General features: G+C 33.2%; 1 protein-coding gene across 4 annotated transcripts in view; it reads right to left on the reverse strand.

The window, feature by feature from the left end:
• The window catches only part of brat (tripartite motif-containing protein brain tumor), a 512,652-nt gene that overhangs the window by 83,279 nt on the left and 411,441 nt on the right, over positions 1 to 17,932 (reverse strand). For 2 of the 4 annotated variants that reach the window (XM_088266431.1, XM_088266448.1), the window contains one exon: positions 8,201 to 8,269. The exons of the other annotated variants lie outside the window; for them this stretch is intronic. The gene's annotated coding sequence lies outside the window, so the exon portion shown is untranslated. The remainder of the gene's footprint in view (positions 1 to 8,200; positions 8,270 to 17,932) is intronic. 4 annotated transcript variants of the gene reach the window in all.

Consider the following 17,932-nt stretch of genomic DNA (forward strand, 5'->3'; position numbering starts at 1 on the left):
AAGCATGGAAAAGGGAATTGAATGAAAATTTAAATTACAATATTTTGAGTGCGTCCAAATACTTGTTAAAAAATCTGCATTATCACCAAATACGAGTTATTTTTTACATCGTTTTTTTTGAGATCTCAACATAGATGACGAAAAATATGGAAAATAATCCAGGATTCGGTCCTCACATACAAACAAAAGAATTTCTGCTTAATAAAAAGCTTCCCTCGTCCAACCATAGATGTCGCTAGTGAATTCTCGCACACTGTGTTTCGAGTTTGATCAATATATCTAGAAGTTCCGAAAATTTGAGTAGTGTGGTTGTCAATCATGGGTAGAATTGGTGAATGTTACACGTGTGTAAAGTGATCACTTAAACCAGGCTATGACGGTCGTAAGCCCTATAAATATCCAGACTTCCACAATCTTCTTCGTTTTTGTTGAGATGTCAAAAATAATTAGAATTATTAAATCTCACCACCACTAAGAACTAGTAAAACTAATCGTGTTGGTAGTAAAGCTTATCGTATTCATTTTTGACATCTCAATATAGATGAAGAAGAATATGGAAGTCTGGGCATTTACCGGGCTTACAACCGTCATAGGATGGTTTATTAAGTGATCACTTTACACACGTGTGACTTTCACCAGTTCTACCCATTGATGGCAACCACTTTACTGAAATTCTTGTAACTTAATATATGGTTCAATTTCGAAACATAGTGCTTGAATCACTAGGATTTCACTAGAGACATCAATTGGTGAGATGAAAAAAGCTTTTCATTGAGCAAAAACTCTTTCATTTGTGAACAAGTATTTGGACACTCCAAATGTTGTAAGCTAATCGTGTTGTTCTTCGAATGCTTAACTAGAGTAAATACTGTGCCTGAATTTAGAAAATAAATTCATTTTCTCAAGACGTAATATTTTATTTGAAAACAAACTGTACGATGGAAGGGCTTACGAAAATAATACGTTTTTAAAAGCGTGAAAAAAATTCACGTACACGTAGGAAAATACAATAAAACATTTAGACGAATATCGAGCGCCAAAGCGCCCATCCGCAAATGGAAAATGAAATAGCTAGTTAAACAAAGAGGATATTTATATAAAGTACAAGTAACTCGAAAGGAAGACGAAATAATTTATTGCTTAAAAAATAAACGTTTGAAAAATAATGGCTTTTGGCAAAGGGCGTAGATATACGAGTATGTTTGTAGTAAGTATAACAAGAGGTACTCGAAGCATTGAAATAGGAACCTAGAGAAGTTATTTGGTATTCAATGGTTTTGAAGTTTTACTTGGTAAATACCACATTTCTAAAAATCTATCGTGGCACGTGTTTCGATAAATTCTGCATCATTTGTCGCAATAGATTTTAAGAAACAGTGGAGAAGAAATTTTAATATTTACTAAGTAAAATTGAAATTAAAAATGGATAGAATTTCCCAACAAATTACTTCCGCATCAATTAATGAAAACTAACTGACTAACCACTACGCCGCGTCACCAATCTGTCTTTGCAAACAATCTTCTACACGACAATTATTCCAACTACTGACCTGACCATTTTCAAGTATGTGAAAACTCGATCATGCCAAGTTTTCCTCGGTCTTCCTCTGCTTTTATTATCAACCACATTCACCCCATTTTTTAAAACTATCCTTTCTTCACTCATTCGATTCACATGCCCAAACCATCTCAACACACCTATCTTAATTCTATCGATAATGCTTATCTCAGCCTTGCATTCCTTCTCTATATCACAATTCGAATATTATCTAACATAATTAAATTATTTATTCTCAACAAAAATGAAGAAAAATATGGAAGTCTGGGCATTTATGAGGCTTACGATCGTCATAGTATGAAAAAATATGAAAAATAACTCCAATAATTGGAGATAATCCAAGTATTTGGGCACACTGTTGTAAATACAATGAAATTAAGCGTTTCATAGACACAATAACCAGTCTGATAATGTCGGTTACGACGAAACCCGGTTGCTGGTCATATAAAATTATTGTGGAAAAAATTACATATTTTATTATATAATTACAAAAGATCAATGAGAGACTGTTTATGAAATGATTTGCGAGTAATTATTTATTCCTGAAACGGGTATTACGCAGAGTTGCTTGTTGATGTTAGGGGTGGCAGTTCATCTTACTGAAAGTAAGCCAAAATAAGTAGAATGAATGAAGTCCTGAAAACACCGCGGTTACCCATGAATAACTAGCGCCAACTATTTAGGAATTTGCAGACAGAATTACTCACTTACTCGCCATAACATTAAACCGTGGGACTTGACATAATTTGAATATAAACCTCGCTGTAGAGGGATTCAGAGTTTGAACATTCTCTGATAAGAAATGATTTTCTTAATTAAAACATTAAATATTTAATGCATGAATCGGTAAGTATAGATAATAGTTTAATATTATTACGTAATAGGGAATACCATAAGTACAGACGTTTGGAGCCTGGCACTCTGATAAAAAATGATTTATTATATTAAAATAACAACTTTATAATTTTTTCGACAAACAATTGGCTTGTTTCGTTACTTGACCAACGACCGGGTTTCGTCGTAACCGACATAGCAACTATATAGTTGACGAAAAAACTAAATATATAGTTTTCATTTCATTATACAAAAAACAGTTCCACTAAGAAATGTCAATACAAAACGTAAATCTAAAAAACTTACATTATGTTAAAATTTGAATTTGTAATATATTTCAATTAAGAATCAAATTATGCGCCAATAAATGAAGACCAGGTTATTTGTTGTTTCGGCATTCAGTTCATGGAAAGATATGATTAAATTATAATTAAAAAAAGTTTTTTACCACTTGAGTATTATATTTAAAACTACAGATACGTGCATCTACGGATAATAATAAAAAAATATATATTCAAACCCGTAGATGGAAGCATCTGCACCTTCCAAAACCAGGTGTTAAAATATAATACTCAAGTGGTAAAAACACAGTGGTTTTATTTACAATTTTTAAACGAAGACCAAATTAAATATGTCTACGTAACTAGTAACAACGATAATGTACTACATTATCGTCGGGTTTGTTTCTAGAAGTAGTACAAATGCCGCTTCACAATCGCTGATTACGGGCCCGGCAGGGTAAGGGAAGGGAATGCTTAGCAGACCCGGAATTACAATAGTTTCTCGTAACTATTGTTAAATTACCAACTTTTAACGAGGCTTAATACAATTAGGGCCTGTATCGCTTCCTGTCGCATACGTCACGGGATGGGGGTGCTGTGAAACGGGACAAACGGGAGACGGGTAACAACAACAACGCTGATAAGCTTATTAATAGATTGATCAGTCAATCAGTCAATCAGTCGGTTATAATCGTCAAGCTAATCAATTAGAATCCGCGTTAATTACGATTAATCGGCTCTAACATCCCTAGAAGGATGCGAGGATAATCTTCTTCATAGCTCCATCTCAACTTATCGTCTTTGTAAACTGTTGGGGTCAGCTCTCCTCGTCCTCAGGTTGTAGGTCCTTGTATCATATACAACGTCACCTAGGCCATGCCTTCGAATCGTGTTATCTTTCTGAAGTATCCATGATTTTTTTTAGTCTTCCTCTAGATATCTTTCAAGGAAGGCACATGGCGATCGTCTGGTTTACAATGTGTTCAGGTTATCTACGTCCTATGCGCTCATACCATCTCAATTGTCGTTTCTCTACCTTTCTATTTTTTTAAAATTTGTATACATTTATTTAAATCACAATTTATACATTTTTATAATTTTTTTTTTGCAGAGACCCACCAAGCCACCTTGTGTGTCTTGTCGGTGGAGTTATTTTTTGATACATTTTTACTGTTTTTAACGATTTTAACATAATATAGACACAAAAAAGAGAAAAAAATTAAGAATATAAACATTTTACAAATTTCATAAAATTAACTCTTGATTATTTACCCATTCCTTTATTTTGCCTTTGTTCCATATTTTATTTTGACCTCTAACATCCGTCGGCAACAAATTAAAAACGTTCGGAACAATATATTGCAGTGTTCGACTCCCATATTTATATTATTATTTATTTCATATTTGATGTCAGTTACACCCAGGCTTCCACGAATACGTGAACTTGAATGGTTTGGTGACGTCAACAAATAAAAAAATTAAATATTATTGATGGTAAAGTAACATTCATTAAAAACTCAAAATTTGCAATTTGGGGCAAGAACGGTTCCTGCATACCATGATCCAATTGTTTATATTTACCATGTAATTTTTTGCATTGAAAATTTTAAATCGAGATATTAATGAAATGTGTGTATTTCGTTATTTATTTTAACTTCATGTATAGGAAAAATATGTAAATTGAAGGGGCTTATTGCTAGGAATCAATATCTTTCAACCAAATAACAACAGGCTAGTGAAATTGGTCAAATCGTTTGATACCTTTTATAGTTGTTTGAAATCAGAGGGAAATTCATTATTACAAAGATAAAATGATAACATTTATTATTATTTCGGGATCAATACATAATATGAAAGGATATAAAAATAAATTAAGAATCCTATCTCGTTTGGGGTCGAACGTCGTTTGGGGGTAAACGAAAAAAAAATAGATTAGGTTTTCATGGGCAAATTTCGATGAATATTGCATAAACTAAACACCCCATAAACCTTAGGGGATAGAGCATAATTCTCCATAAAACAACGCGGCTGTAATAAATTTGCACGGCTGCTTAGAAGGAGGTGCAATACGGCCATCAGACGGAAGGAACACATCCAACAAATATTAATGTGCCACATTTCTCAGGACGGGTAGTCGTTAACTCGTATGCCGTGGACTTGGGCAATAGGGCTCGGGAAGCAGCAAAGAAGAGAGGTCATCCGGGTAATTGAATAGATAATTCACGCGGGGGGTGAGATGAACAGCGCGAGAATGGGAATCGTTCGATTATTTCGGAAGAGAAGAGAGATGCGTTTATTTAGGTGACATACAAATGGGAATTAAATGTAGAAATTCCGTTGGGATATTATTAAGCCCATACTCGCCATAATAAAATTATGTTAGATTCCGGCGATGCATAGAGCTGGAGGTCAGATCACGACCGATTAAAAAAAAAAACATATTTGATTTTTTGTTTGTTTTTTAGAACATGTATGGAAAAAATATTTTTTAAACACCTTACATTTTACTTAACAGTTTTTTTTTTCAAAACCACATATTTATTTCGAAGAAAAACATATTTTTTCAACACAAAAGCGGTGTTGAAAATGGGTTTAAAGAAAATCAATTTTCTTCTTAACGAATACATTGGGCGTTAAATATTCATGAAAAATTCATGGATGCTTATTGGTATGGTATGGTATTAGATGGCATGGGCACATAGGACGCAAAGAACCTGATCATATTGTGAACCAGGCAATCGCCATGAATCATATTCCAAAGACATCTAAAAGAAGACCAAAGAATTAATGTATGCTCTAGAAAGAAAACATGATTCGAAGGCATGGCCAAGGCGACGTTGGCAATGATTGAAGGACCTACAACCTACGGACGAGAAGAGCTGATGCCAAAGTGACCAAGGATTCAATTATTTGACATACCTGATCATCTCTTTGCCCTTGTATAATTAACGATCAAGTTAAAGACATGACGACGCAGTGCCCTATGCACCACTTTATACGGACAGGAAAAGAAGGCATGGCCAAGGCGACGTTGGCAATGATTGAAGGACCTACAACCTACGGACGAGAAGAGCTGATGCCAAAGTGACCAAGGATTCAAGTATTTGACATACCTGATTATCTCTTTGCCCTTGTATAATTAACGATCAAGTTAAAGACATGACGACGCAGTGCCCTATGCACCACTTTATACGGACAGGACACATTGTAAGAAAAAAACAGACTTCTAATTAAAATGGTTCTTTCTCCAATGTATATTTTTATTCGAATTCAATTTGCATTCTCATTCAACTTTGTGGATTCAAGCGAAAAGTTTTATTGAAAATTAACCGGCGCGCCAGTTTAAATACAAATAAAACAATATTTCCAACAAGCAAGCACTTGTAATACTAGATTTATTGCGATCCGAGGGAGGAAAGTGCCAAGGGGGTAGGAATGAAAACATTTTGCATAGAGGTATAAAAGCAAATTGAATGCAAAATTTGTCGTCGTTCTGAATAGGCCATGAGCGACTCAGTTCTTATTAGTGTCGAACGAAAAAAAAGACTCGGCGCAAAAGAATATCCCCATTTGTATACGTGATGAATAATTCAACGAGGTAATATTTTTCACCTTTTTGCTCCCGTGAAAATTTTGTTACAATTTTATTTCTTTTCAAATTCTCTTTCCCACAAAGCGAGTTTTGACTGTAAAAAACCAAAGAATCTAAAGGATGAAATCATTTGTACGAAAGCGGATTTTATTTACTGAAAAAAAATTATCCTTTTTGGTGTGGGGGTAGAATCTGCCAGTATTTTTTCCGCTCACGGGATCAGGTAATAAAACGGAGGCATTCGACCGAACGTTCAGAATGTCGCTTCACAATGGTCGGTAAGACAAAGAGTCGCGTTAAACACCGGCGGACAAGGCGAAATGTATGGCCATTTAAGCCGGTGTGATTTTTTCCGACTTTTCCGACTTTCAGGGGGCGATTGTTCGCCGCCCCTACCTGCCGTTTGAACGCTAAGCGCGCAATTAACATTCCGCCCGCGCTCCGTGCGAACGGACAAGGGAAAATTAAGCGATCAGACTTATTACGTCACGGATTTCATAATTTTATTTTGAATAAGAAATAAAGTACATTTTTTAAAAATAATTATTTGACTGGCGTATATTATATATATTTACGCCATATATACGGCGGGGGTGTGAGTAACAACACCAAGATGAAACTTGTCAGGAGCTTGTTCCACTCCATTTTTCTCTATGCTGCTGAAATATGGACCACAAAAGCAGCAGAAAGGAGGAAAATTGATGCCTTCAAAATATGGTGTTGGAGGCGCATGCTCTGAATTCCATGGACAGCTAGACGCACCAATGAGTCCATTCGCCAAGAACTACGCTTGGATGGCTTGACTCTGGCCAATATCTGTACCCGGCGGATTCTCCAGTTCTTTGGACACGTTGCGCGTGGCAACGAGGATAGCCTGGAACGACTTGTTGTGATTGGTAGCCTGGAGGGAAAGAGAGGGAGAGGAAGATCCTCGATGGACCGATCAACTTAAGGCAGGCACCTCGGTGGTTGGAGCGCTACGTGCAGCGCAGTCAAGGGATAACTGGAGAAGAGTGATTGCTTCTGCAAGGGTCACAACCCTCAGCAATGAGGAATAAGACGGAGAAGAAGTATATTATATATTATTTTCATTCGTCGGCCGTTTTAATTTGAACAGGATGCGGACCTAACTTTGAAGTATGCAATAGAGCTGGAAGCCGACAGAAAAGCCTGAAGGCAGCGCTTAAACTTCATATGCTCCACATAAGAAGCGCAAATGGTCAAAAAATTATTGAATATTAAATTTTTGACAGTAGGTTGAATGGAGTAAGCAAAGCTCACCGCTGGACCAGTATACTATATATCCTTTGATTATCTAATACTTAAGAATGTGAGTCAAACGAGTGAAGAAAGAAGGGTACAACATATTTATGAGGCAAATGTAGTTAGAAATAGAACCAGAGAAAGACCGAGGAAAATTCGACGTGATCAAATATTTCAAATACTTGAAAGAGGTCAGGTCAGGAGTCGGAAAATTCGGCGAATATACATGTATAAAGATATGCATGAATATGGAAGAGGCGAAGAATGTGACGTTCTATCCTCTCTGCCTACCCCTGAAGGGAAGCGGCATGATGGTTAGATAGTTTTGTTGATGATGAACTTATGTTTCCTTTGTGTTCCTGCTTTATTATTTACTTCTTAAGATAAAGCGGAACTGAACATTTAGCTTGTACAAAATGCGTAGCTGCCATATGTCTTAAGAGCCCGGAAATTTCCCCATATGTAATAAATCCTAATAAGGTAGCGACGCAGTCACCCGAATTAAATAAACGCACGTGTTTCTACTCCTTTAATCCATCTACAAGTGAAGTGTAAGAGCGACGTGATATTTTTTTATCGGTATTGGAGTGATTCAGGAATGGAAAAATGGAATGGGCAGTATGGGCACAGAGATCATAGCGATTATATTAATGTATTCATGTCTTAACTTACGATACAACTGGCGTCAATATTGAGAACTAGCGCCATGTGTGGTATAGACTTTTCTTGGGGCGAACTTACCTGAAAAATAAGAAGAAAAATGTTAGAAAAAATAAATAAATTTTATAAAATTAAACAACTTTGTTTTAACCACTTTTTTATAATAAGTACAATGATAGAAAAAAATAAAAATAAACTTTATAAAATGAAACAACTTTGTTTTAACCACTTTTTTATAATAAGTATAATGTTAGAAAGAAAAAAAAAACTTTATTAAATTAAACAACTTTGTTTTCACCACTTTTTTATAAGTACACTATAACCAACCGGTTTCGACAAGAACCATGTCATTATCAGGGTTCATTTAATTCTAAAACATTAAAATACTCATAGTTAATTACACTCCCTTACCAAAAACTTCCAGACACACCATATGAAAATATGATTTAAAAATATGAATTAAAAACTCGTGTTTTTAAGATGGATTATAGCCTCCTGCGTTGTCAATCCATCTCTTTGGTAGTTTTTATATAATTAAGTTTATTTATTTCTTGAATGTTTTTCGCAGATACTTTGTGGCACATTATATAAACTTTATGAAATTTAACAACTTTGTTTTAACCACTTTTTATTGGTACACTTTATCCAACCGGTTTCGACAAGAACCTTGTCATCATCAGGGTTTATGTACTAAATTCTAAAACATTTAAATACTCATAATTAGGTTAGAGTTAATTACTCTTACCTTACGATACCAAAAACTTTCACGCACTCCGTACACCGTATGAAAATATGATAAAAAAATGAAAAATTCATAAATGTTGTTTTTATTGTGCATTTGGTTAAAACAAAGTTGTTTTATTTTATAAAGTTTGGAGAATAATCGCAATTTTTGAGGTATTTTTAGATTTTTTTTTGAGGTTCAAGGATCGTTTCAAAGCATTTATTTAAAAAAAATAATACATATTTAAGTCACATACATACATATATAATATTCCCGATAAGTAATTTATATTTTTCATTTTCAAGTACACGATTTTCTTCAAATTAAGAACAGATTTACTAAAATAAAACAGCCTACCACTAAATGGCGTTTACGATATTTTGGAGGAAACGGGTGAATATATTCGCATCACAGCCTCGCAAAAACCCCGAAACTATGAAACAATTAAAAAGAATTAATCATTCTTGTTCTGGGAATCTAATACATAAATAAAATAAACTCGTTAAATGGAATAGAAAATCCTTTCGCAGTTAATCGACGGCGCTGGGCATTTCCCGGTTCAAGTCGCCCGAGCGACGCCGCGACGCGTGTGACGTCACGACGTGTGACGTCACGAGGGGCGGATTGATGGATTAAATATTGCGGCCGGCGATTAATTCATTTTTCCGCAATTTATGTGAGGAAATTACTCTGCGCCGGTTAACTTGGAGATTAAAAAGCTTGACCGGCTGTAATTTATTGGTCGAGTGTAACCGGTGGCGAGCTATACAAATTATGTAGCGCTGTAGAGATATCATTGTTAAGATTAAAAATTAGGGGCAGAGATTTATATTGTAATTATTGTACTAAGCAGTTAACGTTCTACGAATTGGATAGTTGGAATTTTGTAAGGAATACTTCTTCTTCAAACCCTTATCTGCACCCCAATGGTGCATAGGGCACTGCGTCATATAAACGCAGTGTTATCTTGATTGTTAACACGTGAAGGGAGGGTGATCAACCCTCCGCTTCAGGTGCCGGTCCAGGTTAATATTAGAGTGAAAAAATCACTTATATTTATTTGACCTCCCCCCCTGGGAATCGAACCCGGAACCTCCAGAACGGTAGTAGAGCGTGCTGACCATCACACTACGGTGGCGGATAAGAAATAAAATTATTATTATTATTATTATTTTATGACAACATTATGGTTTTAGCGCACATTTCAAGTTTTTTTATAAACCCCGGATGGTTTTAAAATCCTGTTAAACACGCATGGACGCAATGTATATTGGAGAAAAAAATGGTTCTATATTTTGGAATAATAATTAAATATATTATTTTATGCTGAGATTAAACCATTTTGTTAGATAAAATGCGCAACAATACACATATCGATCGCCGAGTAGAAAAAAACGAGTTTTTGTACGTTATGCATAAAAACTGATAAAAAAAGCGTTTGATATTTTGAGAAATGTTTAATCTTAAATAATATAAAAATAATCAAGTTCAATTTAAATACTGGAAATTGATTTTATGCATACGGTGCGAAGGATCTAGATATTTCCTTTCGAAAAATATCAAACATTAACCAATATGTTTTTAGAAATGATACCTTGTATTACACCACTTATTTAGTTTAATATCATTTCACACGACTAGTTTAAAAATAAAACTCAAAAAGTGGTATTATACAAGTGCTTAATTTTTAAATAATCAACATGTCATTCCACAAAGTTAATTACAAATCAATAAATAACACCTTTTAACTACTTTTTGAGTTTTTGCTCTTGAATACTGAGCAATCAATAAAACATGTGAATTTCATTTTAATTTTTTAACCGCCTTCGGTGTATGAATTCGCTTTAAAGATAGTTCAGCAATTACATATCAATATTCTGTATTCCAAAACGATTTAAACTCAGCATATTACTGCATAAATAAAATATTAAAATTATTTTTTGACATCTCATCAAAGATGAAGAAGAATATGGAAGTCTGGGCATTTACGGGGCTTACGACCGTCATAGGCTGGTTTGAGTGATCACTTTACACACGTGTAACATTCACCAATTCTACCCATTATTGACAACCACACTACTCAAATTCTTGGAAGTTCTATATATATGAACCAATTTAGAAACCTTGTAAAAAATGAAATGTTGTAAATAAATTATCTGGTCAAATTATAAGCTTAATAATAAAAATGAAAATGGTATTTTCTGGCGTTTCTCATGTGTGTGATTATAATCCGGGATTCGGATCTCACATACTAATATAAGAGTTTCTGCTTAATAAAAAGCTTCTTTACATCTCACCAATAGATGTCTCTAGTGAAGTTTTAGTGATTCATGAACAAGGTTTCTAAATTGGTTCATATATATAGAACTTCCAAGAATTTGAGTAGTGTGGTTGTCAATAATGGGTAGAATTGGTGAATGTTACACGTGTGTAAAGTGATCACTCAAACCAGCCTATGACGGTCGTAAGCCCCGTAAATGCCCAGACTTCCATATTCTTCTTCATCTTTGATGAGATGTCAAAAAATAATATGAAAATAACTCCTGTGATTGGAGATAATCCAGATTTTGTGAACAAGTATTTGGACACACTCAAAATGTTGTAAAATATTAAAATGTGGGTTGATAAGGTAAACATATTCATTAAAAATCAGTTTGTTTCTTAAGACATGAGATTAGCATTTAAAGTAGTTTTCAGGGTTGAGTAGGTAGGAATTTAGGTAAAAAATTATATATTTTGCAAAAAGGCCTCACAAATTATTTTAAAGCCTCGGTTAGAACAACGTGTAGTGAAAAGATTATCGCATATACAAAAAAAACGCCATTTATTAAACTATTCAAGTGAAAATAGTCAGACGTATTAAATTGTCACCGGTTTTGGAGTAAGGTTACATTGGGTATTATACGAGACTCTCCTAGAGGCCGTGGACCAAATTCGCCAAGGCCAAATTGTTGGCAGAGATAAAATATATGTAGTACTTTAAAGGTCGATTAGAGGCAGCCGATTACCAATTACATACCGAGTACAACGTAGGTAGATGGGTTGTGTAATGTACAACGGGTACATCAACGCGAGAGTAACACTGGCACAAGGCAAAATTATTTTTATTTTATTTTTGTTTTTATTTGTTCGGAAATTGTACAGCTTACGTATAAAAAAATTATATAATAAACAAAAGTTACATTAACAAAAATAAACATTACATTACATTAAAAAAATAGTTACGTTAAAAAAAGGCAATTAAACAATTCCACATTTATGTTATATTTACTATAACTATAACTATTAAAAAACATTCAGAGATATAAAAAAAACGGTATGGTATAAAATAATAGATTTAGCAGGAAGGAGAAATTAAAAGTATTTATTTTATTTAAAAAAAAATATAGGAAAATAACAATTTGAAATACATTTATCGGAACATTTATATTTTTATTTACCGATTGATTTGGTATTTAATTAGTAGAACGCCATTTTAATTTATATATTATTTGTTCAATCAAACACAGATTTTTTGAGTCTAGGTACTATGTAAGTCGTATTTTATTGTTAATAAAAGACATATAAATTAATATTGAAACAATTGTCACAATATTATTTTTTATGTGTTTTTTAACAATAAAATACAACTTATTACACTCAAAAAATCTGTGTTTCATTTAACAATTATATTCGATTATAGACGATATTCCAGAATACTCATGAAAGGTCAACAAAAGGAAAAAAAAAGTCGTTTACCCGCACATCTGTTTGAGAGATTGCATTTCAACATATTTCATTTTAATATTCTTTATTTCGATGATGGTGTCTTGACAACATTCCAAAATATTCACTAAAAGGGGTCGCAGCCACAAAAAGGTTAAGTATCACTGGTCTAGAAAGTTTCGCTTCGAAAGTACTAACGTAGCCGAAACTAAGTTTTCGGCTAACGTTCGCGTTATGGGTACTTGAGCCGCTATGAGCGTGCACCGGGCGATTCATGATCAGGTTTCGCGGGCCCCGCAAGGTAATGAGTAAAAGGAAAATTGGTAGTGGGCCGGGCACGACCAGTTTCGTGAATTATTAGCGCTATATCTGGGGCACTGGTATAACCATCTTGAGTTTATTTTTTGTGTTTAAACATATTTTGTCCGCCTCCGTGGTGTAATGGTCAGCGTGTTTAGCTGCCGTGCTGGAGGTCCCGAGTTCGATTCCCAGGGGGGTGAAAATAAATATTAGTTATTTTGCACTGTAATATTTATTTCATATTACCCTGGACTGGTTCCTGAAGCGCAAGATTGATCACCTTGCCTTCATGTAAGTAATGATCTAGAAAATACTACGACAATCCGATGCAGTGCCCTATGCACCATTGGGTGCGGATAAGGTTTATAAGTAATAATATAGATATATTACATAAACAAAAAACAGGTACAAATGCGATCCCTCAGACGAATTTGTGGCAAAACGCTGTTTGATAGAGGTTCGAATGATGAAATAAGGAAAGAATGCAAGGCTGAGATAAGCATTACCGATAAAATTACGAAAGGTGTGTTGAGATGGTTTGGACATGTGGAACGTATGAGTGAGGAAAGGGCGGTTAAAAAAAATTATGAGGCGAATGTAGTTGGAAAAAGGAGCAGAGGAAGACTGAGAAAACTTGGCAAGATCAGGTATGCCAAATGCGTGAAAGTGGTCAGGTTAGGAGTTAAAACAATCGGCGGGTATGTATGAGGAGATGCGTTAACGTGGAAGAGGAAAAGAATGTTTGCAAGGACAGAATGGTGTGGCGTTCGATTCTCTCTGCCTATAGGGAAGCTATACATATAGCTACAATACTAAATAACCACACCTCTATATTCTTCAACTACGCGGAGATATCAAAATATTCTTATTATGACAGTAGGCTTATTGGATTATTTTCCAATTGTCGAGTCAGAATATGTACGAGTATACAAAAATAGAAAAATATCCCGCTTGATGAGAAATTCCGAAAATAAATTCCCATTTCAATCCCGGGCCGTCTTGGGAGAAAGGTAGGTAGCCAAATAAATTTCTCCAGATGAAGTAGCTATTTTTGTACAATTCGTATATAATATGCGAAAAGATATGAATTATTTGGAAATGAAAACGTATCATCTACCCACCCACCATATGTAGACTTTATATTAATTTGAAAATGTATCCTCGGATTATTTCTACAATAAAAGTATTACTCTCTTTTGATGATAAATTCTTTATATTTTTACTTGCTAAATATCCAGCTCATTTTGCAAGGAATATTTCTAAATTGAATGTAACCGTTCAAAAATGATAAATGAAAATTTGGCCGAATTAGTTATTTTCGTAAAAACGTTTCATTAACTATAAAAATTATACTAATATTAATAATAATAAACCCATAATCAAGAATATTACAATGACTAAAGCCTCCCCTCTATTGTCTGTAGTGAGAACCATTGATGAGAAATAAAAAATATAAAAAATAAATAAGAAACAGCTCCTACCCCCTCTTCAATCTTCAAATTCCCAAAGACAAAACTTTTTAAATTTAGATTTTATTTTAATAAAATAAAATAAAATTTTCTGCAATTTAAATAGCAAGGATGAGAATTATAAAGAGAAAAATACACCACAAACACCCAGAAAAATACAGCTTTCTTGAATTTTTAATTGATATGAGAATGTGTACAGAGTGTCAGTATGTTAGTGACCCAGCGGTGACAATAACACAGCCGCAATTGTGGGCATACCCGCAAGTCTGGCAAGGGCATTCTAGGTTTATCTCTCCTACAAACCATTCACTCACTCAAGGCACTGCATCATATAAACGCAGTGTTATATTTATCGTTAGCATATGAAGGAAAGGTGATTAGCCCTTCAGGTACCAGTCCAGAGTGAAAAAAAACACTTACATTATTTAACTGGAAATCGATCCTGGGACCTCCGGTGCGGTAGCTGAACGTGCTGACCATTGCATCACGGAGGCGGACCAAATATTTATAATAAGCCAAAGTCAAATTACTAGCGTGTTTTTACTTATAATCGTCCGCTACTTTAATCCATAACAGAGTGAAAATCACAAAGAAATTTATATCTTAATACATTGCAATCAAATAACGCATCCAAATCATGAAACTTTCAATCTCAACAGTTCAAATTACGAGAGAACCAAAAACGTTGATTCGGACGTATCAGGGTTAAAAGGGTTGGAAAAATATTCAACGGTAGTCGAGTTTTTATTCTGGCTAGACTAGCAAAACCTGTTGTGCAGTTAAAATAGGCATAAAACTTTTACTAGACGAAAAAAAACGCAAACGTACCTACGAAACAATATAAAACGGAAAATCTCGCTTCGTAAAATGCCGGTTTATTTCATTCGCGGAAAAAAACTCCGGCACAGAGGGAATTATTATTATTTCGGACGTTTGAAAACCTAAAAGGTCGAGAAAGATAGAGTAGAAATCATTATTGGAAGAGAAAAACGTTTTTTTTTGTTTGTATGGAGTTCTTCGGTTGGATTTTTGCATCCCTTGGTACTGAGGGATGCAAATTAATCAGTACTAATTTATACCGATTCACCAGTTATCATTAAAGTGTCTTAATGTGAATATTATGGCGCTTTATATTTGTACAAGCTGTAGCCGGCCATGCGTTGCGGTGGCTCAGTCTGGTTAAATGGAAAAGAAAGAAAATAGCGAGTACACAATTATAATCTGTATAATTTCATAATGCCTGTGAAGTAATGAAAATAATGAAATCTCATAGATTTTAACAACAAGGTAATCGAAAACATTAAAAATTCTAAGTGACAGTTATCACGAAGCACGCCTTCTGACATAAGCCATGTTAAGTATCGTGTGCTTTGCTGTTATATTCAACAGATGATGCTGCCATTGCGGTATAATAAGCTCTTTAAAAATGTTATCTGTCACAGGTAAAAACACCTATTCGAATTCAATGTTTTGTCAATTTTTTTAGCAATCATTGAATAACTGAAGGAGATTTAAGATTTTGTACAAACGATTAATTAATTTATTTATAAAACATAAAACTGTATCACTTTCATTGAATGAGTAAAAAATAGGGTTTCTTTAATACTACTACTAGTACTTTTATTTATTTAACACATATATTTTATTTTATCAAAAATAGTTATTTTTTTTAAAACAATCAAATAAAATTTCTATACATTTATATATATGGCAAAATTACGATTTTAGTATCGCTGTGCCTTTCCAGAAAAAAGACTGCGTTCTTGTGCTTGGAGAGGGACTTACACTACATACGATAGATATTAATATACACATATATATATACATATATATATATATATATATATATATATATATATATATATATATATATATATATATATATATATATATATATATATATATATATATCTATATATATATCTATATATATATATATATATATATCTATATATATCTATATATATATATATATATATACATATATATATATATATATATATATATATTTATATATATATACAATATATATATATATATAAATAAATGTATATATATTATATATATATATATATATATATATATATATATATATATATATATATATATATATATATATATATATATATATATATGTGTGTGTCTTACTTGTCATTGTCCGCCTCTGTAGTGTAATGGTCAGCACACTCGGCTACCGTTCTGGAGGTCCCGGGTTCGATTCCCAAGGAGGGTAAAATAAATATAAGTGATTTTTTCACTGTAATATTCATTCAATATTACCATGTACCTGAAGCGGAGAGCTGATCACCTTTCCTTCATGTGTAAACGATCAAGATAACACTGCGTTAATATGACAGTGCCCTATGCACCATTGGGGTGCGGATAAGGGTTTTATATTTTATATATATATATATATATATATATATATATATATATATATATATATATATATATATATATATATATATATATATATATATATATATATATATATATATATATATATATATATATATATATATATATATATATATATATATATATATATATATATATATATATATATATATATATATATATATATATATATATATATATATATATATATATATATATATATATATATATATATATATATATATATGTATATATGTATATCAGTTTCTGAAAGAGACCCACACAGTCTAGGGACGGATATTTAAAAAAAAAGTAACAATAATCATTACCATGCTAGTTTTCACAAATGCGTTTGACTGTGAGGCACGACAGATTAACAACGGTTCGTTTGCTAAAGACAATCGGCGATAAAACAAAAAATGAGGCATTTGTATTATTTTCGACTGTGTCTAGTATCGTCGTCGGCAGGTTTAGCGAACCCGTCGACTGGCCGACCCCGGCCGAGGTCAGATGCTTTACTGAGGTTATTGTATTTGTATTTTTTATTTATTTATTAAGCCACCACTCGTTTATGAGTGATTTTAGTTATTGTATTTACAAACTGAAATATTTTACATCTCGCCGTGTTCAATCTGGCCAGTAAAAAAACCTCAAAAAGTTGTTGCGAAATGTACCTCCGTTCGTAGTCACAACGTTTTGACTGTGTCTAAATACTTGGTCACAACATTTTGAGTGAGTCCAAATACTTGGTACCAACATTTTAAATGTGTCCGAATACTTAGTCACAATATTTAGTGTTTGTCCAAATACTCTGTCACAACATTTTGAGTGTGTCCTAATACTTGGTCACAACATTTTTAATGTGTGTCCAAATACTTGGTCGTAACATTTTGAGTGTGTCCAAATACATATACAGAAATCTGGGTTTCTCTACTAATGCCTTACTTATTTTTACATTTTAATACTATGATAAATAAAAACTTACCGAATCCAATCACAGATGGCTTTAGTGAACTCGTACGTACATTAGTATCATAAGATTAATGATATATGAATGAGTTACAAGTTTTTTACAGAAGTAGGATAAGTCATAAAACTTCAATCAATCATATTTCCTATTTTCATAAATTTACAGTTTCATCATTATAA

This window comes from Brachycentrus maculatus, unplaced genomic scaffold (assembly GCF_059751285.1).
Source record: "Brachycentrus maculatus isolate JH-2025_06_01 unplaced genomic scaffold, ASM5975128v1 h1tg000017l, whole genome shotgun sequence".
NCBI classification, from domain to species: domain Eukaryota; kingdom Metazoa; phylum Arthropoda; class Insecta; order Trichoptera; family Brachycentridae; genus Brachycentrus; species Brachycentrus maculatus.